Genomic DNA, 16,557 nt, shown 5'->3' with positions numbered 1-16,557 from the left:
CTGGCAATGTTTGTCTATGGAGATTGCATGGCTGTATGCTTGATTTTATACACCTGTCAGCAATGAGTGTGGCTGAAATAGCCAAATCCACTCAGTAGGAGTGTCCACATACTTTGTGCGATATAGTGTATCTTACCTCAGGTATAAGGGGTCATAAGGGTCTAAATTATGTCAAGGTCTAAGGGATGTAAAGAGCCTAAGGGGTCTAAAGGAGGGCGAGGGGTGCAAAAATGGTCTGTGGTGTCTAAAAGTTACGTTCCTTTGGTACCTAACATAATTAACAGATGCAGGAATGGTGCAATGATACGTAATTAATTAACGTTGTCACGGTCCAAGTTATGCATTTGTGGGTGATACGATGAAAAGCAAGTCTCCTTTCACATGGCATGGCTACATTCACTCAATCTGAAAAATGGAAAAAGGAAACGAATTAACACTCTGCACACAAAGGTAATGTCACGATTTTTACAGGGGGTGACAAGACATTGAGGCCTCCTATAGTTTGTTTGTTCTTTAATCCTCCTTGCACTGCGAAGTGCATAATGTTGCTGAGGCAGTTTCATTGACTAAGAGTTGCAATCCTGGATGACTTGCCACTCAGATGGACGATACTCAACTGAGTATCCCTCAGGAAGGAAGCAATGGGATCTTAAAAGTCCATGATCTTATGCTTGCTGATGAGAGACCCAGTGTAATGTAAATCTGGGTTGGCTCCCCTGACTTACATCGTGCTCAGTTTGATGCTGTGGAAACCAAAGTATTCAAGATCATTGGAATCTCCCGTGCTGAAGATATAGATATATATATATATATATATATATATATATATATATATATATATATATATATATATATATATATATATCACACAACGCACGAGACAAACTTTCGCTTGTGAACGTCGAATATTTTCTATGTTTTTTTTTTCTCCAAGCCCCACGATGCCACCCAAACGCCCTGCACCTTCTAAGGCTTCTGGCAAGGAACCGAAGCGCCAGAGGAAGGTCCTAGGACGCTCCAGGAGAAGGTTAAGCTAAAGGTGCTTGATATATGCTTCGGGGAGGAAAAAGGTTTGCTGCCGTTGGACGAGCACTGCTCATACCCAGCACCTCAAAACCGACCAGACCAGACTAGCTGATCTCCGGCACCTCAAACCCAATCACTGCCAAACCGACCAGACCAGACTAGTCGATCTCCGGCACCTCAAACCCAATCACTGCCAAACCGACCAGACCAGACGAGTCGATTTTTGGGGGAGGCGTCCATTCATTGCGGATTTTCACTTCGCGCGGGGAGGTTTGGAACGTAACCCCCACGAGAAACGGGGGATTACTGTGTATACATATATATATATATATATATATATATATATATATATATATATATATATATATATATATATATATATATATATATATAAATATGATGCGTAAGAGGCGACCAGGGTTTCGTCAGGAAGGGCATCCGGCGTAAAACCTATGCCAAATCAGTATGCGGATCATAACAAATGGTCCGCTGTGGCGATCCCTAACGGGAGCAGCCGAAAGACGAACAATAACAACAACATATACATATATACATATAGAACACACATAATAAAGCATGGCCCGACGCGTCTGGAGAAAAACACCGCCCCAACGCGTCCATAGAAAAACACCACTCTGACACGTCCAGAGAAAAACACCGCCCCGACGTTTTCCGAGAAGAACACCACCCGGTCGCGTCAGGAGAAAAACACTGCCACGATGTGTCCGGAGACAAATTCCCGTCTGGACATAAGCACCTACCCGGACATGTCCAGAGAGAGAGAGAGAGAGAGACACAGAGACAGAGAGAGGGAGAGAGAGAGGTGGCCAGAGAAAAACACTGCCCCGATGTGTCCGGAGATAAATTCCCGTCTGGACATAAGCACCAACCCGGACATGTCCAGAGAGAGAGAGAGAGAGAGAGAGAGAGAGAGAGAGAGAGAGAGAGAGAGAGAGAGAGAGAGAGAGAGAGAGAGAGAGAGAGAGAGAGAGAGAGAGAGAGAGAGAGAGAGAGAGAGAGAGAGAAACGTGTGGGAGGAGGGTGCTGCACTGTATTGGGAGGGGATAGAGCAAGGACGGGACAAAGAAAGAAAGAAAGAAAGAAAGTGAGAGCTCAGGATGCTCATGGATGATGGATGATTGAGCACGAACCACTCGCTCTGATTGACAAAGCACAGCAAAAGCGTACACAGTGAGTGAACGATTCGCTCAATTTTCAGGAATTCGCTCAGTGAACTATTTCGGGAATCAGCAGGTTGCAGTCGGTGTGATACCGACTGCAGTTCATACTGTATACTACCCAGAAACCTTGAGTAGCTTTTACCGAAAAACAATGTTGCATTCGTACAGAAATTTCAGGAAGATGATGATAATGCGGTACCGCGATCAAATGTAGGGCACTTGGTGGGTGGATTAAGCACTCCAATTAAATGGTTGATAAAGTAAGGTTGGCTAGGCTGTCGCTGCATATCTTGTTGGATCCCTTTAACTTTAAAGCCGGTCTTCACCACACATGCAACAGTTAATGAAATAAAATGAATTCATTCAAATAATGACTTTATCCACAAAAGAGTTGCAGCTCAATGCAGAACAACCCTGGAGACATCACAAAGTTCGATCACCCGTGAAATAAACATCGCAGGTAATCCTTCATCTTGCTTGCTCCTCTCTGCATGCGTTATGTAGTGCATCAGTTTGGGGTCCACGTAAACGTGATACAACTTTTTTCTAAAACGGCCGTTTTATTAATTTATTTTTTTACCAAATTTGCTTTGATTCCCTGTAGAGCACCTCACGAAACCTCCAAAATTATCGATACAGATTTGGCAGATTCTATAGATAATAAGTCTCTCTGGGGAACAAGCCGCAAGGTCAAGCAGTGAATGCATTAAATCATACAGCTCAATGAAGCAGGTTAATTTTGGCACATTCCTAAATTTTTTGTTCACTCAATATAATTCTACAAACATGGAAAAAGACAAGTTTAATCCTTTGGAAATTTCACATTTTCTTGTGTATCTATGGAAGATTGAACGTAGCATGGCTTGCTTAAAGTAAATGGGTGTAGTCAGGTCAATATACAGTTTAACCCCCAAAAAATTGCTACAAAAAGTTTCTCAACTGATTCTGGTAGGTTTTAGTGTATTTTATACCATACTAAAAGTTAACCAAAGTATGACCCCCGGAAAAGTGTTTTTTTCAAGATGGCTGCCGAAACCTTTTAATGATCATAACTCTGTAACGATCAACTCAAATTTGATGATCTTGGTGGCTATCCCTAGGTTTTTGGGGGCAAAGAACACATTAAGATCATAAAAAAATGATTTTGGCCTAGTATGCAACACAAAAATCCAACCTTTGTCCATAGAATAAGTTTCAGAGCGTTCAGTTTTGAGTGTCATCCTCCTCCTCCTCAGTATCGACCTCTTGAGTGTTGTTTGGATTGTCACAGTTTTCAGTTTGGCAAGGGCCATATGCAGCAGTGCAGGGGAGTCCATAGCGTCTGCAGCTGCATCGAGAGGATTTGCACCCCCTCGAACAGTTGCAATGGATAATTTTCAAGAGTTCGTGAGGCACAGCATTGTTTTGGGTCATAATTGTAATTAACTGATCATTTTTCTGTTTCCATCCCCATTTGGTTGGGTTCATTTCATTTGCCATCCCCATCCATACCATAATTTCAAAGTACACACATTGGCTATGGAATCTTATTGCAGGTGATGTTGGTGGAAGCCGTTCAGGAGTGGCAAATGCTTGAGCAGTTGCCACTTTCTTGGTGAAAATGATATGGCGCAGTGATGAGAGCGTATCATTAGACTTGCCACCATAGAGATCAACCATCAGGTCTTTTCCAAGATCTGATATGTCCTCTTGAGATTTGTTTTGAAGGATGAATGCACTAGCACAGGACTTCATGACAGGATCAGATTTCACTAATTTTTGGAAGGCTGACTTTTTTCCGATGCCAAAAATCCTTGAAGTTGAATCATAGCCTGTGTCGGCATGTACAAAGAGCAACTCATTGCGCACATCGTCTCCTAAAGTGTCTTTCAACAGGTTAATGTTATACACTTTGTGCTATTTTGACTGCGTGTTTGCATCATAATGGAAGTAGATGATCTCATTGTCTGTTCTAGAGTAATGAAGGAGCAAGATCAGCAAATCTGTATCCTCACCGACCAATGTTGTGGTGCAATGACGGGATCGTTCAACAGTTGCCTTAACAATATCAATGTCGGCATCCCCTGGTGACTGAATGACATGGCATCCCCTTTTAGTTAGTGCTGTGCTGATGAGAGCAATCATGTCTGCCTTGTTTTTGTCATGAGACAAAAAGTCCTCCTTTTTGCCTGAAAATTCTGTTTCTGCAGTGAAACTAACAATAGGGTGCAGGTTTTGTCCTCATCTCTGATGTGTGTTGTCTTTTATGGAGGGACCTTCACCATAGCCATCGAACACCACTGTCGCTAGTCCGTAATGTCTCACAGTGAAGTCTGCATAAGACTCAGCTATTGCATTATATGAGTCGTCTTTCTTCCACGGTAAACGATGGAGCAAAGAGCCACCATCAAGCACGTAACAATCTGTTTTAGGAATATAGTTCATCACAGCCTCACTTGATAAGTCCGCAGCATGGTCTCGAATTGCCTGAGCAAGCTGAGGTTTGTCTGCTTTTCGAAGAATGTTCCTGACCTCAAAGAGGGCTGGAGGGTAGGGGCTTAGTTCATATGTCAAAACATCTTCAAGGGAAAGATATCCTGACCTTGACACCACAAGGAAACGCTGGAACAGAAGGGCAGGATCAATGGTACGATCAGGAGCAATCTTTACAGCAGAGATATTCCCAAGGGTTTGGGCTCTGTCTTTCCACTTGAATTTGTAAGTAAATGCCGACTTTCCGATTATATCTTCAATGATCTTGTTCCCAACCGATTCAAAGGCATGTACTACATTCACATCTGGCCCAGCCACTATCCCTGCAATATTTCTCAGAGTAAAATCAGATGTGAAGGGTGAGCAGGCTGCAAGCTTTATCCGAATTTTCTCGAGATCAGATGCATCTCTTTTGATGCGTGCCTCAGTTAAGTCTTTGTGTTGCGGACCTGTAGTATAGGTCAGGTCTGTGAAATCCTGCATCGCACTGTTGTACTCGGATGTTACAGGTGCAGATAAGGTCCAAAGTTTTCGCATGTCCTCGGTCATCCCACCAGTGCTTTTTTGAGACCTCATCAACGTTTGTTCAATGACAAGATCACTACTAAGCCCTGCCCAAAACTGATTGCTTCTACGAACAACGTGAAAACCATCAAGGAACTTTCGATAAACGTCTGGGTGCTTTTCCTCCAGGTTGCTCATTTGCTGCAGGTAGTAATGAGCAGATCGCAGCTAATTGAAGTGCCCAGCTGCAGTTAGGCAATTGGACACTGCCTGCAAATGCATCAACCAAGACCCAGTACGATCCGCCTTGATCAACATTCTTGCCATGCCAACCATACGCTGATAATTATGCCACAACTGGCTGGTCTTTGAGGTCTGAGCAAGTTCAGATTTCTTCTTCTCCATTACTGTCTCGAGTTGGATCAAAACCTCAGAACAAGCAGCATTTCCTAGCGTCGTCTCTCCGCTAAGAAGGAAGGAGTACAATTCCTCGGCTTGATCCAGCAGTGTCTGAATCGCGGGATTGTCTTTGGCCATTTCCATTACAAGCTGGCTATGCAGGCACTTGTCAACAAGAAGATGGCCCTTCAACCCCCAAAACATTGGTACAAAAGGTTTCTCAACTGATGGCAGCACTGAAAATATGGAAAGCCACTGCAGCAAAAAATCTTAACTCACGCTATGTGATATAAAAAATGGTTACAATGTGTTCATTTTTGACGCCATATTGGATTTTTATTTACATAGAAGGCAAACATCATTTTTTATGATCTAAATATGTTCTTTTCCCCCAAAAACCTAGAAATAGACACCAAGATCATCAAATTTGCATTGATAGTTACAGAGTTATGATCATTAAAAGGTTTCGGCAGCCATCTTGGACGCCATCTTGAAAAAAACACCTTTCCGGGGGGTCATTCTTTGGTAAACTTTTAGTATGTTATAAAGTACACTAAAACCTACCAGAATCGGTTGAGAAACCTTTTGTAGCGATTTTTGGGGGGTTGATGGGGTATTTTCCATATATTGACCTGACTAGCGTTTCGGCTTAGTTATAAGACTCGTTATTTCTTTAAATTATTAGATTTTACAACAGATTTTAAACACTTCTTTAGTCTGGGCGATATCTGATCCTCAAAACTGAAATAATATTTCGATGATGTACTTTAATTAGTCCATGCAAGTACATCATGTACATCATGTACAAGTACATCATGGAAAATCACATCATATAATGCATGAAATCACTCCAAACTACTAATTTGAAAACTGTTCCACTTAGAAAAGCGATGTGTGCAGTGATTCATGGCTATGATGAACAGGCATTCGATAATATGAGTGAGTAAAGTGAAAAAAAAACTTTATCATGAAGAAATTGTTGTGGCCTGTTCCAAATCAAAGCATGGTGGAGCAGGCTAAGAATTATGTCAGCTTCAGACCCCAGCGAAATTACCCAGGAAACACCTTAAGACCCCAGAAAGCGAGGTGGCCCAAGAATCACCTGATGAAGGATATAATTAAATAAGGCATTTAATTTTCTTCAAAAGTGGTGTTTTAATATATCTGGTGTTGGCTTTATGGTAAGGGTGGTGGGCTTGGTATCCTACGGTCCTGAGTTCAAATCCCACTCGGCTGTTGAAGTAATACCAGGTGGGGTTGACCCTGCCTGTCATCCTTCCGAGGTCGGCAAAATGAGCGCCAGCATGCTGGTATACTGTGTTCAATAGCCAAGGAGAATGCTAAGGCAGCACCAATGCTCTGCAAAGAGTATGGTCCAACTGGAAGGATGGGTGTTTCAATGAATCCAAACACACAATTTTCACTCTTGCATTTCCTTGGAGGTTTCTTAGTATGCTTGCAAAGTTTCAGGCTGCTAAGTTTTTATGGTTTTGAAGTTATGGAAGAGAGAGATACACACACACATTTATTAGTACAGATGTGCACTACATGGCCAAAAGTATGTGGACACCTACTCATCCAACATCTCATTCTAAAATCATGGGCATCAATATGGAGTTGGTCCCCAATTTGCTGCAATAATACCTTCTACTCTCCTGGGAAGGCTTTCCACTAAATGTTGGAACATTGCTGTGGGGATTTGCTTCCATTCAGCCACAAGAGCACGAGCGAGATTGGGCACTGATGTTGGACTTCTTTAGTCTGGGCGATATAGGTCTGGCTATATCGCCAGACTGGGTCTGGTATATATAGGTCGCCAGGTATATATAGGTCTGGCTCGTAGTCGGTGCTCAAAATCATCCCAAAGGTGTCCGATGGGGTTAAGTCAGGGTTCTGTGTGGACCAGTCAAGTTCTTCCACACCAATCTCGACAAACCATATCTGTATAGGCCTCACTTTGTGCACGGGGGCATTGCCATGCTGAAACAGGAAAGGGCCTTCCCCAAACTTTTGCCTCAAAGTTGGAAGCACAGGTCAGGTCACGTAGGAATGGGAACATGTTCCAGAGCAGCGCGTCACTGTGTCCAAAGCACAGAATCTCAGAATCATCTAGAATGTCATTGTATGCTGTAGCGTTAAGACTTCCCTTCAATGGTACGAAGAGGCCCAGCCCGAACCATGAAAAACAGCCTCAGAACATTATTACTCCACCACCAAACTTTACAGTTGGCACTCTGCATTCTGGCAGGTAGGGTTCTCCTTGCATCTGCCAAACCCAGATCCATCCGTTGGACTGCCAGATGGAGAAGAACGATTCATCATTCCAGAGAATGTGTTTCCACTGCTCCAAAGTCCCATGGTGGTGAGCTTTACACCACTCCAGCCAACGCTTGGCATTGCACATGGTGATCATCGGCTTGTGCTGCTCAGCCATAGAAACTCATTTCCTGAAGCTCTTGACGAACAGTACTTCTGCTGACGTTACTTCCAGAGTCAGTTTGAAACTAGTTAGTGAGTGTTGCAACCAACGACAGACCATATTTCTGTGCTCCGTGCTACAGCACCCAGCAGACACATTCTGTATGCTTGTGTGGCCTACCACTTTGTGGCTGAGCTGTTGTTGCTCCAAGACGTTTCCACTTCACAATAAGAGCACTTACAGTTGACTGGGACAGCTCTAGCAGGGCAGAAATTTGACGAACTGAATTGCTGGTAAGGTGGCATATTATGACTATGCCATGTTGAAAGTCACTGAGCTCTCCAGTGCAGTCCATTCTACGGCCAATATCTGTTTATAGAGCTTGCATGGCTGTGTGCTTGATTTTATATACCTGTGAGGAATAGGTGTGGCTGAAATTGCCGAATCCACTAATTAGAAGGGGTGTCCACATACTTTTGGCCATTTCGTGTTTGTGTATATATATATATATATATATATATATATATATATATATATATATATATATATATATATATATATATATATATATATATATATATTGTATCTGGTCCATTTCTCTGCATCGTATGCTTTTACCTTACAAAAACAAACGTTTTGGCAAAATCCAGAAAAGTAATGCACAATGGTTATGAAGTCAGCTCTCAAGATGATGGACAAAAGAATAAAGGATAAACAAAGGAAACAAATGGCCATCATTCGTCCAAAACGCTATCGAATTCGGTAAACATTCAGTGATCGAGCGGCGGTTCGGGCGGTGCCAGCAAATTGCCCGCAGTGGAAACATTACCCGATCAGCTTTTGCAGATGTCAATAAATCTTATTTGGTTAAATTCAGTGTCAAAGCAACCATTACAGAGCAAGTAGCAAAGTTTAAGGAGAAACTTTGTGCCCCAATTCCACAGCTTGTCTTCAGACAAATAAATGCGTCTGTCAAACTGCCAAAGCGTGTTTGTTTCAGACAAACAAGAGCCCTTGAGTTATCCAAGTGGCCGTCATGCTAATGGTCGGATTTTTCCTCCAGAGCGATTGTGTGAGGCCAGGATGCCTGTCCGAAACGTAAACTGGCATCCGGGGCCTATTGGGGGACGTTTTGAAGGTCTTTGAGTCAAAAATTGGACGCGTGTGGGTTGAGCGAAGGGCTTATACAGACATGCAGTGGGTTCTTTAAAGCAGAGACCCTTGGTGGAGAGAGAGATTTCAATGGTCGGTTAAAACCAGCAAAGGGATAAGAATGCCCCAGATGGGCTGGAATGTGTCGGGTCAGCCAGATTCTAATTCTTCATTGACCTTATCTCGGCTACCCCGCTGGGATTGTGAAATAAATGGACGCCGCAGGTGATCGGGAAGGGACTTTTCACACGTTTCCCACATTCAGGCACGATTCGGGAAAATATTTTAAATATATATATATAAAAAAACCGAGGCATTCCGAGTCGTGAGCTCGCCAAGCGGCAGTTTTAATGACTCCATTTACTCAACGAGTGGTTCACGAGTTTGCAAAGCTCTAGGAATGGGGAACTCACAATAGCATAACAAATGCAAACTTTATATTTTATTATTTTCACAAGTATATATTAGTTGGAAAAAAAGTATTTCTTTAACCTGAGCAAGTGTAAGGTGTTGGGGATGGGAAAATAATGATGAAAATAGAGATTACATGATGCAAGGGGTAATTTTGGAGCATGTCACACAAGAGAAGGATCTTGGGGTGGTAATAGATATGGGAGGTAAGCAGGCAGCGCAATGCCAGGTAGCTATAGGTAAAGCAAATAGGGTTTTAAGTTGTATTCAGAGGGAGATCATTTATAAAGCAAAAGAGGTGGTGTTAACATTGTATAGGAATTTAGTGAGGGCCACATCTAAAATATTGTGTGCAGTTTTGGTCACCACAACTTGGGAAGGACATAGATGCCATAGAAAGGGTTCAGCGCAGGGATACTAGATTGATTCCGGGCCGAGCTAGACTCAGCTATGAGGAGTGGCTGAAGGAGACAGGGCTTTATACACTAGAAAGGAGGAGGTTACCATGGGATATGATGAAGATGTTTAAGATAATGAAAAGTATTATTTCATTATCAAGTGACAAAAATGTATTAGACAAAATAAGTGCAGATGAATTATTCAGCAGAGTCGACAGTGATAGGACCAGGGGCCATAGCCTGAGAGTAAAGAGGGGGAGAGTTAAGACGGTATCAAGGCAGGGGACTTTTACTCAGAGTAGATAATGCATGGAATGGCCTCCCTGAACAGGTAGTGGCAGCAGAAACAGCAGATAAGTTCAAATTGGAATTCGGTAGGTATCTGGAAATATTGGAGATTGTGGGGTAATGGATGTTGGCAGGACTTTTAGGTAGCTTGAGCATCAATGGGTGATTGTATGCAGCTATGCAGTGTTTGTGGGGGTCTCCTCAAGGGGTTTTAAGTGGATGATGTTGTATGTGTGTGATTTTGTTTTTGTTACCAAAGAACAGTCTTTGCCCAAGCCCCCTCCCCTGGAAAGAAGAAAAATAAAAAATAATAACAAAATACAAAAAAAAACGAAATTTTCCTTTTTTTGGTCTTGTGTTGATGTGACACAGGCATTTGAGGATAAGTACACGCAGCGAAGTTTCCCCAACTTACCAGGATGTAATGACTTTTCCATCTGGGATAACGATAGCCTTGAAAAGAACACTCCCTGCGAGCCGTGTTGATGAGACACAGCTTGAGATAACTCTAGCACTGACTGTACCTCTCAATGTTGCTCCTGACACTCATATCAGAAGCTCTCAATGCATATATACCCAGCAGATTCACAAAGCTCAGTCCGTGGACTCAAAACTAGGTGGGATTCCACAACAGGAACCATGCAAGTTCGGCTAAACTATAGGCAAAACGAACATAATAATAGAGCATAAGTAACAGGACAACCATGAACGCAAGGCTGCTCCAAGAAGCACGTTCCTAGTGAAAGGTGTTGCAGGGAAAAACTAGAGGGGGAGCACTCGGGAGAGTGCAAAACCTCCACCGCCAATACTGCTGGGTCACTCAAGTGAACCTTAAATCTTATTCCTTAAATATGATGTCAACAGTGCTGACAGAGTTATAGTTTTCTCCAACATTTTTTTTTGGGGGGGGGGGTTGGAAATCACTTAAAACATGTAGAAATGCAAAAAAAAAAAAAAAAATCTAAATTTTGTTGAAAAAAAAGTTGCTAAAAATATTTTTTTTCTCTAACGATTTTTTTTTGGGGGGGGGGGGGCGGGGGACCAAGTCCAAAATCTAATGGCATGAACCTTGGACCATACCTACCCCCCCCCCACCAAGTTTCGTCGAAATCCGTCAAGGAGTTTTTCCGTAATACTGTTCACAAACAAACAAACAAACAAACAGAAAGGGGTGAAAACAGTAACCTGCGATCTTCGATGGCGGAGGTTAAATATCGAGGTACATTGGTGGAAGGTCCAGAAGTGTTGGGGGACACTGCGTATAGATTATGGGGCGTAGAAAGAGTTTGAATGATGTGAAGACTACTACCACTGCTACTACTACTACTACTAATACTACTACTACAACTAGCCGAGCGACATTAAACAGGAACCATATGGCTGCCTGAGATTGCCTGCACCCTTAATGCAAGCCTCTAAAGCCTTTCCAACAAAAGCACTATCACGACTACTACTACTGGCACGCAACTACTATTACTACACTCGATATGCACCATATCAAAAGATCATGTTGAGTGTACATCGAAAACTGTTCAACCAAGGAAATTGCAACTTTACCACGTGTTACATGACCATTTGATAAAGCACATGTTGAGTGTACATGAAAAACCGTTCAACCAAGGAAATTGAAACTTTACCACGTATTGCATGACTATTTGATATAGCACATGTTCAGTACATGAAAAACCGTTCAACCAAGGAAATTGCAACTTTACCACGTGTTACATGACCATGTGATATGGCACATGTTGAGTGTACATCGAAAACAGTTCAACCAAGGAAATTGAAACTTTACCACGTGTTACATGACCATTTCATATAGCACATGTTGAGTACATCAAAAACCGTTCAACCAAGGAAATTGAAACTTTACCACGTGTTACATGACCATTTCATATAGCACATGTTGAGTACATCAAAAACCGTTCAACCAAGGAAATTGAAACTTTACCACGTGTTACATGACCATTTGATATCGCACATGTTGAGTACATCAAAAACCGTTCAACAGGGGTGCAAATTAACATTTTTATTCACCGGCCAGCAGGGCCGGTGACGAGAAAAAGTTACCGGCCCAGCAGAATTTCTACCAGCCTGATAAATTAAAGACAAAAGTCACAAATTTGATATCAAACACTTTTAATATACTCACATAAGTGAGTTTGATGAGTTAGGTTGGTTGGATGAGTGAGTTTGATGAGTGAGGTTGGTTGGATGAGTGAGTTTGATGAGTGAGGTTGGTTGGATGAGTGAGTTTGATGAGTGAGGTTGGGTTGATGAGTGAATTTGATGAGTGAGGTTGGTTGGATGAGTGAGTTTAATGGAGGAGGTTTGCAGAATAAGTGAGTTTGATGGAGGAGGTTGGGTGGATGAGTGAGTTGGATGGATGGATGAGTGAGTTGGATGGATGGATGAGTGAGTTTAATGGAGGAGGTTTGCAGAATAAGTGAGTTTGATGGAGGAGGTTGTGTGGATGAGTGAGTTGGATGGATGGATGATTGAGTTTGATGAGTGGGGTGGGGTTGGGGGGATGATGCAGGGAGGAGGAGGTTGTGGGTGATGGGGGGGCTTTTGTGTGGGTGATGGGGGCAGGGGGTTGTGAGTAGTGCTGGGGGGGATTTTTGTGGGTGATGGGGTGGTTGTGGGGGTGGTTGTGGCTGATTGACGATGGGGGGGGAGTTGTGGGTGATGAACGATGGGGTCGAGGGGGGGGGTTGGGTGATGGACAATGGTGATGGTACTACTCGTCCACCCAACATCACAAATAAACTCACTCATTCACCCAACCTCACCCATCAAACTCACTCATTCACCCAACCTCACCCATCAAACTCACTCATTCACCCAACCTCACCCATCAAACTCACTCATTCACCCAACCTCACCCATCAAACTCACTCACTCATTCCCCTTACCTCACCCATGAAACTCACTCATTCACCCAAATTCACTCATTTAACCAACTTGGGCATAGTGTTGGGCACCGATAACCAAAAGGTTAACTTCGATAACAATAATCCGATAACCCCAATTTTTAAGTCCGATAACGATAATCTGGTAATTATAATACAAAGTAATCGGAAGTTAACGATAATACGATAACTACTTCTTAACAAAGATTCAAAAAAACAAGGAAAAATCTTCAAAACCCATAGAAAAGGCTTATTTATGCTAAACCCAAGAATAAAATAAGCATTTTGCGTCTTTTTAGAGTCTATGAGTCGTCACACACACACACACACACACACACACACACACACACACACACACACACACACACACACACTCACACACACACACACACACACACGCACACACACGCACGCACACGCACGCACACGCACGCACACGCACGCACACACACGCACGCACACACACGCACGCACACACGCACAAACACACGCACGCGCACGCACGCACACACACGCATGCGCGCGCGCACACGTTTAACCCGACGGAGTCCAACATGCACTGGGAGGTTAACGGGACGGGTCAAGGATACAATGTGAATCCAACAAACAAATTAATGTCCATTTCTTACGGAAAGCGCAACGGGAATAGGTCCGCGAACGCTGCACACACAAACAGGAAGGCAACGTTAATACAAACTTGAGAGGCACGACCTTACAAACACACCGAGAACAGTTACAAACATGGCGCGACGGTATCTCCACGCCTCAACACTCATGTCCGATTGTCCATCGCTCTGCCAAAGGTTCGACCGTCCTTGTGTTTGAATTAACCGATCTGTACGTTTCCCAACCTTGACCGAACCCAGTACCTGCAGAGCCGAGCAGCCACATGGCTGAGGAAGTCGCCATTGCAAGGCTTCTTCTTCTTCTTCTTCTTCTTCTTCTTCTTCCTCTTCCTTCTTCCTTCTTCCTTCTTCCTCTTCCTTCTTCCTTCTTCCTTCTTCCTTCTTCCTTCTTCCTTCTTCCTTCTTCCTTCTTCCTTCTTCCTTCTTCTTCCTTCTTCCTTCTTCTTCCTTCTTCTTCCTTCTTCTTCCTTCTTCTTCCTTCTTCTTCCTTCTCTTCCTTCTTCTTCCTTCTTCTTCCTTCTTCTTCTTCCTTCTTTTCTTCTTCTTCACGAGGCGGCCTGATTCAGCATTATCTTGTAAAACAAGTAATGTATAATCATGTACATTTTTCTCCTCATTGATAATTAGTTCGGCGAAATGCAACCCGGAAACGATTAAAATGTTATCGGACAAAAAAATTAACGGACATTATCAGACTAAAGCTGTTCGTCTGATAGTTCACTGGTCCGATAACGATAAATGGAAGTTAACTTCCGATAATAGTCCGATAAAAAAGTTAACTTCGATAATTATCTGTTATCGGATTATCGCTTTTGTGCCCAACACCAGGTTGAACCTGGGCATGAGAAAATGCGCCCGAACCGCGCCAAACCGGCAAATCTCGCGCAATCTCGCGTGATTTGGACCGAGATGAAAACAGACAAAATGGCCGCCGCAGAATTACCGGTGATTTCTACGGATTTTTTGCGGACAAAATCAGTAGTTCTAGGAGAGAAGCTAGTACAAATTGTACAAAATAACAGGAATCACCGGTGATTCGCCAGCCGGGCAGGTAAGGCAGTATTGTGCACCCGCCCAGCACAAAAGTTAGGCGCCATTGGCGACCGGGCAGCCGTTAATTTGCACCCCTGTTCAACCAAGAAAATTGCAACTTTACCACGTGTTACATGACCATGTGATCTGGCACATGTTGAGTGTACATCGAAAACCGTTCAACCAAGGAAATTAAAACTTTACCACGTGTTACATGACCATTTGATATAGTGCATGTTGAGTGTACATCGAAAATCGTTCAACCAAGGAAATTAAAACGTTACTGTTATGATGATATGTTAGGTGGTCATATTTTGGACCATTAGCTGTGTGTTAATCAGCTGTCAGGATTCTAACCTTGCTTGTAACTGTGCATTATTCAAACCTTGCTTTAAAATGTTGCTTTAAATGTTTCAGGCTACCAATGTTCCATGCCCCCCACTGTTTTTGGACAGAGCCCACCTGTTCCTGTTTCTTGGAAACTAAGCCCTTATCACCCTTCCTGTTGCTCTGTGGTGGTGTGCCCTTAGTGCAACCTTGGAGAGAACTGTGGAATTGTTCCTTCAGTGTATGCTGCCCACACATTCCTATTCTCAGTGATCACCAAAGCTTTGCCTTTGTTATCAGCAGGTGCTAGTGAAGGAGTGTAGGAAAGTTATTAGTTTGCAAGGCTTGCATATCTGAGAGTTGTGTAGGTGGCTTGGAAACTGTGGTTGCATATCTGAGAATTGACCGATTCAACTTCCCCTAGGGCCCGAGGGAGGGGGGAAAGAAGCCCACTGCCACATTTATTTCTTTTACTTCTTTGTTTCCTTATCCCTTAGCATACACTTTTAGTCCACACCCAGTTTTTTCCTTTACACTTTTAGTCCACACCCAGTTTTGCTTTGTGTGATTATATATGTGATTGTTTTGAAGCATATTCTTAATGTGATTCAGGGGAGCCTGACTGAAGGGTCACTGAGTCACATTCCGCATGCGTGTGGTCTTCGGAAATAAAACGTGTAATTCGAGGATCCTCATCTGACTCTGTCATCTTACTCGGCCGAGTGGAGAGTCATAACAATTGGCGACGAGGATGGGATTCGACTGATGCTGGCGGTGTGGACGGTGGGACTCCACTTGGTGTACAGCGATCGCAAGGGATCAGCTAAAAGGTACGTGGCGATCGCACGTAGGGCACCTAAAATAGGGAGCCCCAGTTAGGCGAGCGCTGTACACTTGGTGGGTTGCGCCCTGCCGGACGCAGCTCCAGGATCTGCTCGAATCAAGAACTGTAACGGTAAACACATATGAGGTGATTCGAATGCGGTTTGTCTGAAGAGCACAAAGGGGAAGGGCTGTCAGGCAGTGTTTTTAGAGCCGGTAAGGGTCGAGGATAAAGGTATCCGTGTGAAATAAGGAGGAAACAGGTTGGAATCCTGTACCAAGAGAGGGAAGGTTAGAGGCCTTCATTGGGTTTGAGGCTATTAGGCGGCGGGTCGAAAGGGACCTCAGTCCCGGTGTAAAAGGAGAAACGATTTACAGCTATTAGGCGGCTGATTGAAAGGGACCTCAGTCCCGGTGTAAAAGGAGAAACGATTTACAGCTATTAGGCGGCTGATTGAAAGGGACCTCAGTCCCGGTGTAAAAGGAGAAACGATTTATAGCTATTAGGCGGTTGATAAGATAAGAACAAAAGAATGGGGAATAAATCTTCAAAGAACGAGAAGATACCAAAAGGAACAACATTGAAAG

At 43.3% G+C, this 16,557-nt stretch overlaps 1 long non-coding RNA gene across 1 annotated transcript in view; it reads right to left on the bottom strand.

Moving 5' to 3' along the window:
* The window catches only part of LOC147018895 (uncharacterized), a 41,016-nt gene extending 26,926 nt beyond the window's left edge, over window positions 1-14,090 (bottom strand). Inside the window, exons 1-2 of the long non-coding RNA XR_015062821.1 lie at window positions 14,032-14,090; window positions 13,753-13,822 (exon numbers count right to left, since the gene is read on the bottom strand). This is a non-coding gene — a long non-coding RNA (uncharacterized LOC147018895). The remainder of the gene's footprint in view (window positions 1-13,752; window positions 13,823-14,031) is intronic.
* Between the last annotated feature and the right edge of the window lie 2,467 nt (window positions 14,091-16,557).

The sequence above is a fragment of the Eptatretus burgeri genome, chromosome 10 (genome assembly GCF_056783735.1).
Source record: "Eptatretus burgeri isolate ZD-2024b chromosome 10, Ebu_testis_v1, whole genome shotgun sequence".
Taxonomy (NCBI): Eukaryota; Metazoa; Chordata; class Myxini; order Myxiniformes; family Myxinidae; genus Eptatretus; species Eptatretus burgeri.
Note: the sequence above shows the minus strand (reverse complement) of the source record. Positions and strands in the feature narration are given on the sequence as shown.